The 19,714-nt window shown below is 35.1% G+C and overlaps 1 non-coding gene and 1 pseudogene across 1 annotated transcript; both read left to right on the top strand.

Annotated features, from left to right (window-relative positions):
• Positions 1-14,677: 14,677 nt before the first annotated feature.
• LOC131169804 (small nucleolar RNA R71) lies at positions 14,678-14,784 on the top strand. The gene has a single exon (XR_009140715.1). It is a non-coding gene; the product is annotated as a small nucleolar RNA R71 (small nucleolar RNA).
• Positions 14,785-16,990: 2,206 nt separating this feature from the next.
• On the top strand, positions 16,991-18,818 carry LOC131183327 (probable disease resistance protein At5g63020; annotated as a pseudogene).
• The last annotated feature ends 896 nt before the right edge of the window (positions 18,819-19,714 follow it).

Below are 19,714 nucleotides of genomic sequence, written 5' to 3'. Positions count from 1 at the left end.
TTATTATACTTATTATTTTGATAATTAACATTTTATATATGAAAAATCTAGTGTACCTATTAGTTTATTAACTTTGTGAAATTGGTGATGATATTACCCATTGCAACTATAAGTGTTAAAGAGCATTTTCTGCCATAAAGAATGTAAAAACTCAATTGCGTAATCAAGTAAGAGATGAGTTATTAAAAGATTATTTGATTACGTATATTGAAAGATATTTTTGATAATGTTAATTATGAAGTGATCAGGCAACGCTTTTAGAAACTAAAAACTCTTCAAAGATAATTGTAATTTGAGATTGTGGCGAGAATTATGAAATTATTTTTTATATTTTCTTTTTCTTAGTAGATAATTTATTATTATAAATAATATATTTTTTAAATTAAATAAAATATTTTTTTAACCCTGCTAATTCAATTTGCTGGCTCCACCTTGCCAATAGTATGTATAGTGGTATTATGCTTTTAAAAAGAACGGAGGTAGGAATCACATAGCTCCTTGCATACACGCCGATATTGTAGCAGTTGATATTCTAAGTTTTTTCAACTTTCAACAAGTGCAATGTTAAACCAAACCCAGTATCTTCATTAAGAGTAATAAACACTCACCATCTTTTTTCTTAAGCATGCTTAATTTCTAGCACTTGCAAGTTGTCACAAATTATAACTTGTTATTATCTTTTCATATTTAAAATTGTTGAGCAACAAGAAAGGTAAGGTTTTCATTACTAATGACAAGTCAGAAAAATTTTAGACCTATCGCACATGTAGTGCTACTAATCATATCCCTTGGGAGCCCTTTGATTAATGGTTAGCAAGATTGTTCTTTGATCTAATATAAACAATAGTGATGATAACATCAGAAATTAGATGTCTAACATAATAATGTCTTAAAGCAATATGTCTAGACTTGCCATTATAAATCTTGCTAAATGTTCTAAACATAGTAGCTTCACTATTACAGTGCATTATAACTTGTTATTATCTTTTAATATTTAAAATTGCTGAGCAACAAGAAAGGTAAGGTTTTCATTACTAATGACAAGTCAGAAAAATTTTAGACCTATCGCACATGTAGTGCTACTAATCATATCCCTTGGGAGCCCTTTGATTAATGGTTAGTAAGATTGTTCTTTGATCTAATATAAACAATAGTGATGATAACATCAGAAATTAGTTGTCTAACATAATCATGTCTTAAAGCAATATGTCTAGACTTGCCATTATAAATCTTGCTAAATGTTCTAAACATAGTAGCTTCACTATCACAGTGCAAAGAGATTGATGACATCGGTTATGGCCACAACTTTGTACCTAGCAATAAATTATTCAGTCATTCTGCTTATTTACTTACTATTGTTAATGCATTAAACTCAGATTTCATTATGGAATGAGTAATACATATCTGTTTCTTATGAGCCCATGAGATAGCTCATCCAATAAAGTGAATATCCAATCGGATGTAGGCTTATTATCATTAACACTAGTATCCAACTGGCGTTACTATAACCCTCAAGCATTGAAGGAAACTTATTGTAAAACAAGGCAAAAGACTTTGCCCTTTTAAGATAACCAAGAACTTTTTCAACAGCTCTCTAATGATCAGTGATAGGATTATGAGTATATCTTAACTGTTTACAAATAGCAAAAGCAATATCTGGCCTAGCACAATACATAACATACATCAAGCTAACAATTGCACTAGCATAGTCTAATTGACTTGCAGATCTTCCTGAATTTTCAACTAATTTGTTGGAAACATTAAATGGAGTATTAGCTTATTTAATACCCAAATAATTATACTTGGAAAGAATCTTATCAATATAATAAAATCGACTCAAAGCAAAACCTCCACTATGTTTTTTAATTTTGATACCTAAAATAGCATCCACTTCTCTCATAACTTTCTATAATCATTCCAAGTGAGTAATTTTGCATTCACAGCAGTCACTTGAAGTTGTTCAGACACTTTTATTGTCAAATCTTTGAGTCTAAATACTAAAATAGGCAATTCATCTACTTAATTCATAACAGGTTTATTTTCTAACATTTGAAACTAAAAAAAAAAAAATCATACTTAGAAATCTGTCAATACCTTGTTTTTCATAAGTATACTTACACTCTAAGGCTTGCCAAATTTCTTGCGAAATTTTGATAAACCGAAATAAATCATATAATCTGTCAAAAAGAGAATTCAGAATAAATCCTATGTAGCAAACTTCATCTCCTTCACATATCTTGCGAGGTGCTGTGATTGTTGCAGTCTCATTATTAGATGGTTTAGGAATTTTGGGAAAATTATCGCTCAGCAAATATGCAATACCCAATTCGGCAAGTCAAAATAATAATTTGTCCTTTCAGCGAGTGAAATTGTTTCTATCAAAATGCTCTAGTTTGAAGACATCAGGAATGACAATCTTGTTGAAAACAGAATCAAAAACATCAGTACCAGAAGCCTCCATTATTGAATAATTCCCTTAAGATTGTTAGAAAAAAAATAATAACAATAACAATAAGCTTCGATCATGTAGTTGCACTCTTTAAGGGAATTATGCCTCCCACTGTGTTGCTATCAGATATTTTGAGCAAATCCCTCTAGGATAATAAAACCAAAACAGAATTTTAGACAACGATTTTAGAATTATCTCAAGAACGAATTAAAAAATAACAATGTTGATTGTAAGTAGAAATGAAGAGAAGAGATAAAAGAGAAAGAATTCATAGATTTTTGTTCAAACTATTATTTATAAAGCATTTGCACCTCTTCGAACAAATACAACAGTTCACTTTGCATTTATTAGAATAATTAGATCTGTTCACTTTGTAACTTTTAAAACAATTATATCTATTCACTTATACCTTTTAGAGCAGAAATAACTGTTGATAATAAACAGTTCGTTTTGATATCTTTTAATGTATAGACATAACTTTTTCAATATGGGACAACTTTTTTATCACTAACTATTTCTATCATGCAAGACATCACATGCCAAATTACATTGTTCTTTGATATTTTTAAAATTTAGTCAATTTTTAATTAATTTTATATATTAATTATCCATTTTTAATACTACATTTAGCTTTGGATGCTGTGTTGGTGGATGTGTTACGGCTAAACGGAGTGATTTTGCTACTTGTGAATTCTCAATTATGATGCTAATCAATTTTAAAAATTTCATAAAAATTAATATATAAGTTACTTGAGGGAAACTCAAGAATTAATGATGTTCAAAATAATTTATAAAATTTAAAAAAATATGTTAAAAAATAAAATTTAAGCTTTGAAAGCTAGTTTCTCTCTCTATGAGCAAAATTATTTGTCTTCCACACATTTTAATTTTCTGCAAGATGAGAATTATGGGCTTCAAAGGAGGATGTGAAGCGAAAGGTTGACTTAGAGGAAGGACAACAAAAGAAGGCACTGCAACAAGTTCTATTGTGGCTTTCGGTGGCGGAAGCGATGATAACCGAAGCAGAGGAGCTCGAAAGTGATGGTCCACAACAAGTTCAGAAATTGCTAGCTAGAGATATTTCCAATTACATGTTCGTGGGAAGGGTCCTCAAAAAATTAGAAGATGTGATTGCGTTAAAAGCCAAAGGAGATTTTAAGGAAGTGGTTGAGAGGACACTTCCAGAACTAGTGGAAGTAAGAAATGTTAATCTGGTATGTGTGATGTCCGCAAGTGCACGGGTCACAGTAGTATAGTTTTAAAAAAAATGATATCGATCCCACAGGGAATTGAGCTTAAATTGGAAATAAAAGTATAAGCTAATTAGAATGACAAATTTTAAAGATGTAAAATGAAATTTGAAATTAAAATTGGTATTTGAAGAATTTAAGCTAAATCAAACAATTAGCTAAAATTAATTAAACTAGATTACCAAAATTTAATTTGAAATTTCTATTTATGAAATTTGGAGGAATTAAATCTAAATTCAATAAAAATTAAAGTGATTCTAGAGATTGGATTTTCAATATTGTTTGCATGTGGTTTATCCATAATTTAGCCAAACACATGAGAATTGCAATTTTGAGGGAAATCAATTCTTAAATTTTTGAAACCTTTTTCAAGCATTTCAAAGTTGGTTTTCATTAAATCAAACTCTGTTTTCACGGTATTTCAAACCTAACAAAAACCCAATTAAAGCTCTAATTGATTTTGGAAAGTTCCCCTTAATCCTCTTAGCTTATCTCTAACACTAAGAAAACAAAGTTTATTGCGAGATTATCTATCCCTAATATTCACTTTTCAGTCCATCTATTAAGGATTAAAGCTTAACTTAATGAGGGCCCATTCATCAAGCAAGGCAACAAGCTCACAAGCAATAAATCAAAATGTAACAAACCTCATTTAAATGACTAAATCAGTTCAAAACCACAATACAAAACAATATTTACAAACCCATCTCTAGAATCTCAAATAACTACTCACAAATCATAGTTTAAAGACAAACCCAAGTGTAGAAATGAAGAAATAATGGAAATCTAAGTTAAGGAATAGAAAAACCCAAAAGAATGCTGCAGAATCTGCTGCTGGAGAGTGCAGAAAATGCCTCTGCAGCTGCTGGAAAAATGGATCCCGTCTTCCTCTCTTTCTCTCCTTCTTTCTTGCCAAAAATGCCTCCCTTCCTCCTTATGGAAAGAAAATGATAAAGGAGACTTTATATGGGTTAGGGGTCTGCCCTAGAATGGGTAAAAAGGTGGAAGATTCCAGAGAAAGTGAGGTATAAAATCAGAGTAACGAAAATGCCACATCAGCCATTTCCAGTAAAAACGACATAAGCTGAGTCGGTTGTGTCGCGGGTTGTGTCGCAGGTTGTGTAACCTTCGGCCTGAATATCTGACGATCGACACAACCTGCGACATAGGCTAAATCGATTGTGCTTCAGGTTGTGACGCTCTCGGCCATTTTTTACTCAACTTCAAAAATTTTTGCAGTTCAACTCTAATCTCCTCCAAATGGCTACTCTGATCAAAATACACCAAATTTCTCCAAATTTAACCTATAAAATAAATAAATTCCAAAAATTAAACTAAGAAGTGTGAAAATTATAAAATTGATTAAATATATGCTAATATCTATAATAATAGCTATGAACAAGGGTAAATTATGTGCAAAAATTACACCTAAATGATGATCTAAAATGCATGCATCAAATTCCCTCATACTCAAACTCTTGCTTGTCCTCAAGCAAAATTTCATTAAAACTCATTTGGAAGGGAATAGAATCAGTCTTTGAAAACGCAAAAATCACTAATCCAAACCACCAACTTACCCCTAGCCACCAACATTCCAAGTTCCCACCAGCGAAGCACAAAGAATGAAGCAATCACTCTCAACAATTACAAAATAGCTAAGAATTAACCAATCAACCCAAGCAACAAATACCAACCAGCTACAAGAGTCAATTATGCCAAAACAAACCTAAATGAAATAGATAGCCAATGTGTCTCAAATAGATGGTGAGTAATGTATGGAAGATTATATTGCCAAACCCATATGCAAGCATAAAAGATCTAACTCCACTAATGTAACAAGCATTTTTCAAAGAATCATTAGATCTTTTTAAGGGTTGTAATGGGGTTCAATAGGGTAAAATTGTGGTTAACAAAGAAAGGGAATAAGGTAAACAAAATATGAGAATAATATTAATCATGAAACTCAAAGTGCATCCATTTTTTTTTATAATAGAATTTTTTATCAAGAGGAAAGAAATTCACAATGAATCTCAAGTGCTATCACAATAAAGGGACTACTTTTATAATGTATTTTTTTTTATTTTGTATGCGTCCCTATTTCATGTCACACCCAAAATTACCTTTGGGATATTTTGGTGACCTTTTTTTTTTTTTTATAAACTTTTCACAATTACTCTAGCACTTTTCAAGATGTTTCAATCCTCCATTTTTTTTTATAATAAAATTTTTTTATTATTATTTTTTTATGCACTTAATTGCTAAAATATTATTCTCATAAATAGGTGGTAGTGTTTAGGTTTTATGGCTAGGTAAATGATTTGGGTTCCAAAGAAATTAGGGAATTAAGGTTCAAGGGGGTTTGCAAGGGTTGAAATGAAATTAAGGTAGGTTAAGGCTAAATGTGAGGTTTAAAATATGAAGGAATGCCTAAATCATATTCTTATCAAATGCAAGTTAAAAATTTCGCTTTGAAAGATCTAAGATGCTTGTTCTAGGAATGGTGAGACGGCAAAGACCATTTTCTTCCTTAAAGACTAATTCAGACACTCAAAACTCAAAATAACTAATCAGAATCTGCATACCTAGATAAATATATTAATTTTCAGCTATTAAGTAAGAGAAAGAATAATGCTTAAGACTTTGTACCCAGCTGGAACTTTCATTCCACTAACCATCTAAAGGCAAGTTGGATTGCTTGAATAAGCGACTTATGGAATTCAAAGAATGATTTAAAAATTCAAAAATTTTAAATGAATTAATGAAATGCATCAATGTATAAATGTATAATCATCCTATATGTAACTAAGAATGCATAACTAAGTATATGAAGCTATATGCAGGTGTATATATGTGAATATGTACAAGTATGAAGTAATGAATGAGTTTGTCACTATATGCAAATGAAAAAGGAAAAAGTAATTTTTGCGAAAAAGTAATTTTTGCAAAAAATTTACCCTCTCCCCCATACTCAGAATGAACATTGTCCTCAATGTTAAAAGATTGCAAGGAATGGGATAATTGTGGCTATATGTGCAGAAAATGGGTGGCTCATATGTGCATAAAGAATTATTACCCTGTTGCATAAGCGATAGCACAACTTGTGTGAAAAGTGACACAAGCTGAGATGAGAATTGTTACCTCATTGAAGTGCAGCCAATATAATTAAATAAATTTTGGACAGCTGCTGCACTCATTGCAAAAGAAACGGTGCAATGGAATCCATTAAATCAATTAAACTCAAAAAGTTGAAATAGAGAGGTTAAGCTAAAAAAATATAGCCATCAAGTGTAAATCCGAAGTAGCAAATCAAAGCAAGTGAGCAATGTACTAAAGATATAAAAGAAAAATGTACTTTATGAGGAACTAAAAAAAAACTGAATAAGTAAATGGTTCAAGTAAAAGAAAAACAACACAAGCAAAATATTAACTAAATAAGTTCAAAATACTAATTAATTAAGCAACGAAATTAAAGACATGAAATGTAAATGGAGAATAAAAGCTGGTCAGTCAGGTATGAAAACTCCTTTGCCCTTGCCATCTTGTGGAGGTGGTGGTGCTTTTGGTGGTGGCTGTGGAGAGATGATACTCAGAATTAGTGCTTGGTTTGTTTCGATATGCTCCAGCTTAGCTCACATGACTTTCAACTCGTCTTACATTTCAGCACTTCTATCCAAATATATATCAGCTAAATCCCTTAATGTTTGAAAAGAGACATCCGTCATTTGCCGAAAAGAGTAGATCTCATCACTGAGATTCTCCATGAATGTCAGAAGGGTTGCCATGGATGGTCCAGAAGCTGTTGATGAAGCAGGTTGGGCAGCTGGTGGAGCCTGGCATGGAGGTTGTGTAAAAGGCTGCTCAGATGGTTTCTCAGATGCTGAGGAAGAGCTAATTGCAGTGGGAGAGCCAGGTGGTGTTGCTGTTGGTGCAGGAATCTCATAAAGCTGTGTAGCCTCATTTTTTATACAAAATTTTTGGTTGGCCAAATGAGGTCCATCCAAAAATAGCAAACCAGTTGGAACAGCAGCACACTTGTGAACTTGAGGATTAAAGCCAAAATAATGTGCAATGGGTGTGACCAAACCTCCAAATACAATGTTACCAGTACCCCTAGTAGTTTGGCGGATCACATGACGGCAAAAATAATAACCAGGTGAAGCTTTTTTACCAGTTTTTGCACACCACAAAAAGAATAAGTCATATTGAGACATTGTGCCAACACTAGTTCCTCTTCCCAAAATTGTATTTGCAATTAATCTCTGAAGCAATCTCAAGGAATGACTCTGAATCTTAGAGGCCTTACTGTGTCCCGGTTTGAAAATACCTGCTGAATGTGCAATTTGCTGCCAAAATTCATACCCATTATAATCCCTTTAGCTAGTAGGTATTTTGAGCAAACCATCAGTTGGAAAGCCGAATATATGGTGAAAATCATCCATAGACAGCACCCTATCTAACCAAGGCATCTAAAATTGATTGTCAAGTTATTATCCAAGTCATTCTTATGCTTACTAGTGGACAGGGAGGCCATAAATTCCTGCACTAGAATGGGGTAAACCAGTTCCTGCTTATGTGCAAAGCGCACCCAACCTAAAGCATCCAACAGAGTCTGCATTTCATCATATATTTTCAAATATTTAAGTGTAAACACATCCAAATACCTAGTTTGAACCATTTTTCGAGCTTCGACTCTTGCCTTATTTCTTTTCATTTCGGCAGTAGGCAACACCCAATGTCTAGCAGTAGGCAAAGAGGAGGGAATGGCGAAGTTACCTTTAGATGTCCCTGGGCATTTGACCACTGATTTTGGGATTCCACGGCGGACATCAGGTGCGGCAGGAATTGGGGGCGGTACTGGGTGGGGTTGTGTGGCCGGTTCGGGTCGCTTTCTCTTGACGCCGCTTGTTGATTTGTGCGGCTTAATGCTTTTCGCCTTTTTCTTCTTGTATGTAGCGATGGGGACGTCACCAGAATGGGCCGCCGGTGAGTTGGCATTTATGGGTGGAGTGGTTTGGGGCTGTGGCGGCTGTGAGGAATGGGGAGGGGAGTTTTCGAAGGAGAGTGGGGAGTCGGGCATGGCGAAATGGAGGGAAGGGACTGAAAAAGAAGAATAATGTGAAGAAGTAGAAGAGGAATGGTGGGTGGTGTAGGTGACTGTGAAGATGAAGGTGACGATTCATCCGGGGGGGGGGGGGGGGTCGAGGCTAAGCCGAGAGGAAGAAGGAGGGAATGGGTTTATCAGGTTATGGGCTTTGGGTTTGGGTTTTGGGCTTTCGTTTAGTTAGTTTTTTTTTTATGATGTCAAAATGGGTTAGTGGGCTTTTGGGCTTGGGCTTAGTTGCTGGCCCATTCTGGTGAAGTGAGTTCTTATCCTGCAAAACAAACAGGCGACACAAGTTAGAACATAAGGATAGGGGTTGTGTCGGAAGTTGTGAAACAATCTGCCCAAAATGTGCCCAGCGAACATAAGCGGTGACACAAGCAAAACCGGTTATGTCGCAGGTTGTGAAATAATCTGCCCAAAATGTGCCCAGCGAACATAAGCGGTGACACAAGCAAAACCGGTTATGTCGCAGGTTGTGAATTCTACTGCCCAAATTTGACCAAATTTCATAGCACCTAAAAAAAATTAAAACAAATTAGATTTCAAATGATTAAACCTTTATAACATGAATTCTAATTGTTCAACTTGTTAGGTTCATCAAATACTCATAAAAATAATTTTTCAAAGCACTATTTCACACATCCACATTCAAATAATTTTCCTTTTAATCCAAGATGTCAAAATTTGGAAAAATTTTCTCTTAAAATTAACAAAAAGGGCAATGAATCCAGCAATATGCACCAGCAAATACTCAACAATAGAAAGATGAAAATGGTAAGTGAACAAATTTAAAACTAAAATTTAAAGCTAAAATTTAAAGCTAACACAAAAACAAAATTTTTTTTTATGCTCATTTGCTTGCAATGCATTGCATCCCATCTGCACAAGGAAATTAGAACAATGTTAAACTCTGAATAAGGAGTATAGAAAAAATTAAAAAATATATATATATATGAAAGAAATAAAGAATCAATGAAAAATTATGAGTTATGTCCAAAAATGCTAAGTTTAGGTCTTTAGCTTGACCATACTCACTCAAGATTTTATGGAGAATGAGAGAGATAGCAAGTTGCTATCTTCTCAATTGGTTCACCAACTGAATACTGCCTCAACCTTTGCCCATTTACCTTGAAATTACCCGATTTTTCACCAAAAATTTCCACGGCACCATGAGGTAAAACTTTCACAACTTTAAATGGACCAGACCACCTTGATTTTAATTTTCCTGGAAAAAATTTTAACCTTGAATTGAATAAGAGAACCAAATCTCCTTCTTTAAAGTCCTTTTTCTTGATATGCTTATCATGCCATTTTTTAGTTCTTTCTTTATAGATCCTAGCATTTTTATAAGCATCAAGTCTCAATTCTTCTAACTCATCAAGTTGCAAAAGTCTTTTGTGTCCAGCAGCTTGTAAGTCAAAATTGATTGCTCTAATGGCCCAATAAGCTTTATGTTCTAACTCTACGGGCAAATGGCATGATTTCCCAAAAACTAACCTATAAGGTGTAGTTCCTATGGGGGTTTTAAATGTTGTTCTATATGCCCAAAGAGTGTCATCTAATTTAAGGGACCAATCTTTTCTGGACTTATTGACAGTTTTCTCCAAGAGTTGCTTAAGCTCTCTATTTGTGATTTCTACTTGGCCATTTGTTTGAGGGTGATATGGTGTGGCAATCCTATGTTTTACCCCATACTTTCTCATCAATTTTTCAAATTGGTGGTTGCAAAAATGGCTACCACCATCACTGATTATGGCACGTGGGGCACCAAATCTGGTTAAAACAAAATTTTTTAAAAATTTCACCACAACTTTTGCATCGTTGGTAGGTGTAGCAATAGCTTTTACCCATTTAGATACATAGTCCACCCCTACCAAGATATATTTATTCCCATAAAAAGATGGAAATGGCCCCATGAAATCAATTCCCCACACATCAAATAATTCAACTTCTAATATGGACTGTTGGGGCATCTCATCTCTCTTGGAAATGTTGCCTACCCTTTGGCACCTATCACACTTGCTTACAAAATCTCTCACATGTTTAAACATATTAGGCCAATAGAAACCTGATGTCAAGACTTTTTCAACAGTTTTTGGGACACTAAAATGACCACCATATTCAGAAGAATGACAATGGTAAATAACATCATGTATTTCTTCCTCTGGTATACATCTCCTAATTATTCCATCATTACATCTCCTAAACAAAAGAGGTTCTTCCCAAGAATAAAATTTAACATCATGCAAGAATCTTTTCTTTTGCTGCCAAGACAAATCAGGTGGCAAGACACCACAAGACAAGAAGTTCACAATATCAGCAAACCATGGAAGTGCAGATTTCAACACATACAACTGCTCATTCATGAAAAACTCATCAATTGGCACAATTTCATCATCTTTATTTTCAGTTTTTATCCTAGAAAGGTAATCAGCCACCACATTCTCAACACCTTTTTTATCTCTTATTTCCAAATCAAATTCTTGAAGTAACAAAATCCATCTAATCAACCTAGATTTAGCTTCTTTCTTGCTCATTAAATACCTTATTGCTGCATGATCAGTGAAAACTATTACCTTTGAGTTAACCAAATAAGAACGAAATTTATTGAGTGCAAATACTACAGCAAAGAACTCCTTTTCAGTTGTAGCATAATTAACTTGAGCTTCATCAAGGGTTCGGCTTGCATAGTAAATGGCATAAGGTTTTCTATCTTTTCGCTGGCCAAGGACAGCTCCAATAGCAAACTCACTTGCATCACACATGATTTCGAATGGCAAAGTCCAATCCAGGGGTTGCATGATAGGAGCTGTTGTTAAGGCCGTCTTCAATCTGCAAAAAGCAGCCATACAATCTTGATTAAAATCAAATTTAATATCATGATTCAAAAGATTTGTTAAGGGTTTAGCAAGTTTAGAAAAATCCTGAATAAATCGCCGGTGAAACCCGGCATGTCCAAGAAAACTCCGCACTCTTTTGACAGTGGTTGGAGGGGGCATTTTTTCAATAATTTCTATTTTAGCTCTATCCACTTCAATTCCCCTATTTGAGATCAAATGCCCTAAAACGATCCCCTCTTGGACCATAAAGTGGCATTTCTCCCAATTCAACACCAGATCATTATTAGCACATCTCTGCAAGATTTTAGACAAATTAGTCAAGCATGAATCAAAATTAGTTCCATATACTGAAAAGTCATCCATGAAGACCTCCATAATTTCTTCAATAAAATCAGAAAAAATGGCCATCATGCACCTTTGAAATGTGCCAGGCGCATTACACAATCCGAATGGCATCCTTCGATAGGCAAAGGTGCCATAGGGACAGGTAAAGGTAGTTTTTTCTTGGTCATCAGGATGGATTGGAATTTGAAAGAAACCAGAATATCCATCTAAGTAACAAAAGAATGAATGCTTGGCTAATCTCTCTAACATTTGATCCATAAAAGGAAGGGGAAAATGGTCTTTTCTTGTAGCATTGTTCAACTTCCTATAGTCTATGCACATTCTCCAACCTGTAACAGTTCTAGTGGATATCAATTTATTATTCTCATTTTTAACAACTGTCACCCCACCTTTTTTTGGTACAACATGCACAGGACTAACCCACTCACTGTCAGAAATAGGGTAAATAATTCCAGCAGCTAGTAATTTTAGGATTTCCTTTTTCACAACATCCTTCATTGTAGGATTTAATCTTCTTTGGTGTTCAATGGAAGGTTTACTATTTGGCTCTAGGAAAATCCTATGCATACAAATTGTTGGATTAATTCCCTTTATATCATCAATTGCATAACCCAAAACTCTTCGATATTGTCTCAAAACTCTCAACAATTTTTCATTCTCAATATCAGTCAAAGATGCATTAATTATAACAGGATATGTTCCATTTGGTCCAAGAAAAGCATACCTGAGGTTGGAAGGAAGAGGTTTAAGATCTACCTTTGGGGCATCCTCTACCTTTAATGATGGTGGTTTAATCTCCAAAGTTTGCACTCCTTCAAGTTGAAAAATTGTGGCTTCAGGATGTGGTGGAGAGCTCTCCAAGTGTTGTGCAAAAGCAGCTATGTTGTGATTGTCATCATCAATGCTCCCACCATGGACTAAGCAATTTTCAAGCGAGTCTTGTGGATAGCTTTTTCTGAAATGCTCTTGAACAATCTCATCAATAATGTCTACCGGCAAACAAGACTCAACTTCTTCATGTTTCCTTTTCATGGCTGGATTGATGTTGAATATCATTTGATCATCTCCCACTCTAAGTGTCAATTTCTCACCCTTTACATCAATTAAAGCACCAGCTGTTGCCAAAAAGGGTCTTCCCAATAAGATAGGAACTTTTGTGTCTTCTTCCATATCTAGAATGACAAAGTCCACCGGAATGTAGAATTTCCCAACCTTGATAGGCACATTTTCTAGAATGCCTTCTGGATACTTAATTGAACGGTCAGCCAATGAAAGATACATGTTTGTGGGCTTCAACTCTCCCATATTCAACTTCTCATATATTGAAAGTGGCATTAGGCTGACACTAGCTCCAAGGTCACATAAGGCATTTGCCACACAATTATCACCAATATGACAAGGAATGGAAAACACACCCGGATCTTTGAGTTTGGGAGGTAACTTCTTCTGAATTATAGCACGGCATTGCTCTCCCAAGTTGATGGTATCATAATCTTCTAGCCTTTTTTTGTTGGTAAGAATCTCCTTCAAAAACTTGGCATAACTTGGCATTTGGGATAGTGCCTCAGTGAATGGTACATTGATATATAACTTCTTTAGCACTTCAAGGAATTTGCCAAATTGTTTGTCTAGCTTATGCTTGATGAATCTTTAAGGGTAGGGAAGGGTGGGCTTGCAAGGTTCAGGTGGGATGTATGGTTTCTCTCCCTCATCTTGCTCACTTTTGCTTTCTTCTTCTTTTTCATTTTTCTTGCTCTCAACTAAATTTTCTTCTTTTGTGCTCTCTTTTTCTTCTCTCTTGTTTTCACTCGCTTGACCAACTTTCTTACCACTTCTCAAAGTTACAACCTTACATTGTTCATGAGGGTTTTGAGGTTGGCTAGGTAGTTTCCCATAGGATTTGCTTCCCGATGAGCTTGCTTGTTGAGCCAATTGAGTCTCCAACATGCGATTGTGGACTTGTAATTGATCCATGGTTTGTCTCATGTGTTGCATTTCTTCCTCCAATTTGCTATTCATCTTACTTTGTTTAGCAAAAAATTTCTCCATCATGCTTTCCAAGGTTGGCCTTGGTTCATGAGGTGGGAGGGATTGTTGTGCTCTTGCTTGATATCCAGGTTGTGGTTGCCTTGTGGGCTGAAATTGAGGCTAAAACTGAGGCTTATTTTGCTGCATAAACTGCTGGTTATGAGCATAATTTGAGCTTTGACCTTGTTGAGCAAAAGTTGCTTGTGGTCTCCATGTTGAGTTGTTCACATTAGAGTAAGCATTTCCCATAGGTTTCTGTTGATAGCCTCCTGCATAAGCAGCTTGCTCTTGCAAATAATCATCACTATAAGAAGAATAATCAACTCCACAACTTTGGGTTCCATCTGTGTAAGCAACTTGTTGCATAGTTGTAGGAGTTGAGTTTGTTGCCTTTGTGCAAAAATCACTAAGAAGTTGAGTCAACTGGTCAAATCTTGCATTCATGTAGCTAACTGAGTCAAGTTCATAAATTCCAGCCTTCTTTGGCTCAAGTGCTCTAGGATTTCCCCACAAATGGGTATTATGAGCAATCTTCTCTAATAGATCATAGCATTCTTCACTTGTCATTCTCATGAAATCTCCTCCTGCTTGTGAATCAATTGTGTTTCTTATGGCTGGAGTAACTCTGGTGTAGAAATTCTGAACAATCATCCATTTGGGTATTTCATGATGAGGACATTGCCTTTCAAGCTCCTTAAATCTCATCCAAGATTCATACAAAGTTTCATCATCCCTTGGCTTAAAAGCTACCATCAAATTCCTCAAATGAGTAGTCTTCCCAGGTGGGAAAAATTGAGATAGAAAAGCTTGAGATAGCTGCTCCCAAGTAGCTATAATAGCTTGTGGAAGTGAGTCATACCACTCCAATGCTGAATCCCGAAGAGAGAATGGAAATAAGGTGAGCCGAATCACTTCATCTGAAACTCCAGGTTGTCTTTGTGTACCACATATCATCAAAAATTTCTTCAAATGAGAATGAGGATTTTCAAGTGGACTACCTCCAAATTGTGAATTCTGAACCATTTGAATGAGACCAGTCTTTAGCTCAAATTGATTAGCTCCAATAATAGGTCTGTTATCTCTCACATCAGCACATCTAGGAAAAGCATAATCCAACATGGATCTTCTCTGAGGATCATTTTGATTAATAACTGCATTTTGCCTATTTTGCTCATTTCCTCCATTATCTCTACCAATAACTCTATTTTGATTCTCCATATTTTCAATTGTCTCCTCTTGCTCAAATCTTTGTTGTTCTTCTTTTTCTGCTTCCTTTCTTCTCTTGTATTCCTTTTTGTTGGCTCTTCAGAATTTTTCAATTTCAGGGTTGAACAACAATTCAGTATCACTTGTGCTTTTCGATTGTCTCATAAACAAGAAAAGTACCTGAAAAACACAAGGAACAGCAGTGAAAATAAAAGAAAATAAAAATTCTAATTAGCTTAAAACAATTAAAATCCAACTTAAAAACAAACAATTCCCCGGCAACGGTGCCAAAAACTTGGTGTTGTGGTCCGCAAGTGCATGGGTCACAGTAGTATAGTTTTAAAAAAAATGATATCGATCCCACAGGGAATTGAGCTTAAATTGGAAATAAAAGTATAAGCTAATTAGAATGACAAAATTTAAAGATGTAAAATGAAATTTGAAATTAAAATTGGTATTTGAGGAATTTAAGCTAAATCAAACAATTAGCTAAAATTAATTAAACTAGATTACCAAAATTTAATTTGAAATTTCTATTTATGAAATTTGGAGGAATTAAATCTAAATTCAATAAAAATTAAAGTGATTCTAGAGATTGGATTTTCAATATTGTTTGCATGTGGTTTATCCCTAATTTAGCCAAACACATGAGAATTGCAATTTTGAGGGAAATCAATTCTTAAATTTTTGAAACCTTTTTCAAGCATTTCAAAGTTGGTTTTCATTAAATCAAACCCTGTTTTCACGGTATTTCAAACCTAACAAAAACCCAATTAAAGCTCTAATTGATTTTGGAAAGTTCCCCTTAATCCTCTTAGCTTATCTCTAACAATAAGAAAACAAAGTTTATTGCAAGATTATCTATTCCTAATATTCACTTTTCAGTCCATCTATTAAGGATTAAAGCTTAACTTAATGAGGGCCCATTCATCAAGCAAGGCAACAAGCTCACAAGCAATAAATCAAAATGTAACAAACCTCATTTAAATGACTAAATCAGTTCAAAACCACAATACAAAACAATATTTACAAACCCATCTCTAGAACCTCAAATAACTACTCACAAATCATAGTTTAAAGACAAACCCAAGTGTAGAAATGAAGAAATAATGGAAATCTAAGTTAAGGAATAGAAAAACCCAGAAGAATGCTGCAGAATCTACTGCTGGAGAGTGCAAAAAATGCCTCTGCAGCTGCTGGAAAAATGAATCCCGTCTTCCTCTCTTTCTCTCCTTCTTTCTTGCCAAAAATGCCTCCCTTCCTCCTTATGGAAAGAAAATGATAAAGGAGACTTTATATGGGTTAGGAGTCTGCCCTAGAATGGGTAAAAAGGTGGAAGATTCCAGAGAAAGTGAGGTATAAAATCAAAGTAACGAAAATGCCACGTCAGCCATTTCCAGTAAAAACGACATAAGCTGAGTTGGTTGTGTCGCGGGTTGTGTAACCTTCGGCCTGAATATCTGACGATCGACACAACCTGCGACATAAGCTAAATCGGTTGTGCTGCAGGTTGTGACGCTCTCGACCATTTTTTACTCAACTTCAAAAATTTTTGCAATTCAACTCTAATCTCCTCCAAATGGCTACTCTGATCAAAATACACCAAATTTCTTCAAATTTAACCTATAAAACAAATAAATTCCAAAAATTAAACTAAGAAGTGTGAAAATTATAAAATTGATCAAATATATGTTAATATCTATAATAATAGCTATGAATAAGGGTAAATTATGTGCAAAAATTACACCTAAATGATGATCTAAAATGCATGCATCATAATCCAGCTGTGGGCACTGAAACTACCTTAGACAAGGCATGGAGCTTCATCACGGGAGATAAGGTGGGAATTTTTGGCATAGACGGTATGGGGGGAGTCGATAAAACAACTCTCCTTACTCAAATCAACAATAGATTTGCCACTATATCTAATAATTTTGATGTTTTGATTTGGGTTATGGTTTCTAAAGATTTGAAACTTGAGAAGATTCAAGCGCAAATTTGGAAAAAAATTGGCTTTTTTTATGAGAAATGGGAAAAGAAAAGCCTCCATGAGAAAGCGGATGACATATTCCATGTATTGAGCAGAAAGAAATTTGTATTATTGTTAGCTGACATATGGCAGCGAGTGATCTTGAAGAAATTGGGGTTCCTCGGCCTACAAGACAAAACAGATGCAAGATAGTATTCACAACATGCTCTTACAGAGTAGGCAGGCAAATGGAAGCTGAAAAGATGATAAAAGTGAGACCTTTGGATTGGGAAGAAGCTTGGGCATTGTTTCAGAAGAAGGTTGGGGATATTGATCTTGATATTTTCCCTCTGGCTCAAGATGTTGCTAAAGAGTGTAGAGGATTGCCAATCGCTCTCATTACCATTGGTAGAGCCACAGCCAGTAGAATTACAAGGGAAGAATGGAAGCATGCTCTTAAGGTACTAAGAAGTTCTGCCTCAAGCTTACCAGTCATGGAGGATGAGGTATTTCAAGATATGGAGATTGAGGTATTTGTACAATTGAAATTTAGTTATGATAGTATGAGTAGTGATAAAGTTAAATCTTGTTTCTTATATTGTTCCTTATTTGCGGAAGACTTTGAAATTCCCAAACATGGATTGGTAGATTATTGGATTTGTGAGAATTCTGGTGATCGCAATGAGTCATATTCTATAATCGGTTCACTTGTTGGGGCATGTTTATTGGAAGAGCAAGGCGAACATGTGAAAATGCATGATGTGATTCGTGACATGGCTCTGTGGATAGCATGTAAATGTGAAAAAGAAAAGCATGAGATTTTTATGGAAGCGGGTGCCCAATTAACTCAAGTACCAGAGGTTGGAAAATGGGAACGACAAAACGGATGTCCCTGATCGCAAACTCTATAGATAGAATCCATGAAGTTCCTAGATGTCCCCATCTTTTAACTTTATTTCTCAGTTATAATCATAGTTTGAGGGAGATCAGTGATGGTTTCGTTCAGTTTGTGGATGCACTAAATGTTCTGGACCTGTCACTCACTGGTATAAGGGAATTGCCAGTGGAAATATCAAAATTAAACTCATTGCAGTATCTTAATTTGTCAAGGACGTTGATAAGGCAATTGCCAGTTGAGTTGAAATTGTTGGTAAATCTGAAATATCTAAACTTGGAGAATAACATCGATCTAAATATGATTCCAAGGGGAGTCATATCTAGTTTATCATCATTGCAAGTTTTCGAAATGCACAACATTGGTTTTTGTGAGGTCCAAAAAAGGGAAGATAATATGCTAGTAGAGGAGTTACAATGTTTGGAACGCTTGAATGAACTGAGCAGCACAATAACATGTGTCTCAGGTCTCCAGTGTTATGTCAACTCTTACGCATTACTCAACTGTACTCAAGCTCTAAGCCTTCAATTATTTCCAGGTCCACAATCTCTCAACATTTGGTGGTTAACAAATATGAAGAATCTAGAAGTTTTAGTTATAGTTGGTGGAGGGAATTCAGAAGATTTGGATGTCGATGTTGTAATGGAAGAGATAGAAACACATGATGATGCAGGTGGAGGTCTAGGCAACTTAATGATCTCAAGGGAGACATGCTTTAATAGCCTTTGTTAGAAGAAAGAATACAAGTAATGAAGAAAAGGATTATGTATTTGTCTGTGTCTGATTTACAGAGATATTACATCTATTTATACATGAGAATATGAGCTAATTTAGACAAGAATAAAAAATGCTGTAATTATGCTATACAAATCTCCTATAATCATGCTAATTGCTGTAATTATGCTAACACGGTCAAACTCAAGGTGGTAGCACAGGTGCCAACTTGAGTTTGCTTAAGAGATCCTAAAAGTGAGCGGAAGGATGCGTTTTGGTGAATATATCAGCGGTTTGGCTGACAGAGGAGACAGTAATCAAACATATGGTGCCATGAGCAACATGATGACGTACAAAATGACAATCAATTTCAATGTGTTTGGTATGCTCATGAAATACATCATTATGAGAAATCTGTATGGCACTTCTATTATCGCAATGAAGCATTGTGGCAAAAGAATGAGTAACACCCAAATCAGTTAATAACCACCATAACCAAAGTAATTTAGATGTAGCATCAGCAAGAGCACGATATTCAGATTCTGTGCTAGAACGTGCGACAACAGTTTGCTTTTTGCTATGCCAAGAGATGAGAGAATTACCTAGAAGAAACAATAACCAGTTGTAGAGCAACGATCTGTCAGATCACCAGCCCAATCAGCATTAGAGTAGCCAGATAATACCAGGGAGGAGGTAGCGAAAAAGTGCAAACCATGAAAAAGAGTGCATTTGATATAACGAAGGATTCAAAGTACTACAGAGAAATGAGCTAAGCGAGGAGCAAACATAAACTGGCTGACCAGATGAACAGCATATGAAATATCAGGTTGAGTAACTGTGAGATAAACAAGACTCCCGACAAGCTGTCGATATAAAGTAGGATCATCAAGAGGAGTGCCAAGTTTGCAATTGAG

Source organism: Hevea brasiliensis, chromosome 1, assembly GCF_030052815.1.
Source record: "Hevea brasiliensis isolate MT/VB/25A 57/8 chromosome 1, ASM3005281v1, whole genome shotgun sequence".
Taxonomy (NCBI): domain Eukaryota; kingdom Viridiplantae; phylum Streptophyta; class Magnoliopsida; order Malpighiales; family Euphorbiaceae; genus Hevea; species Hevea brasiliensis.
The sequence above is the reverse complement of the archived record's forward strand: the minus strand, read 5'-3'. Positions and strand labels throughout refer to the sequence as shown.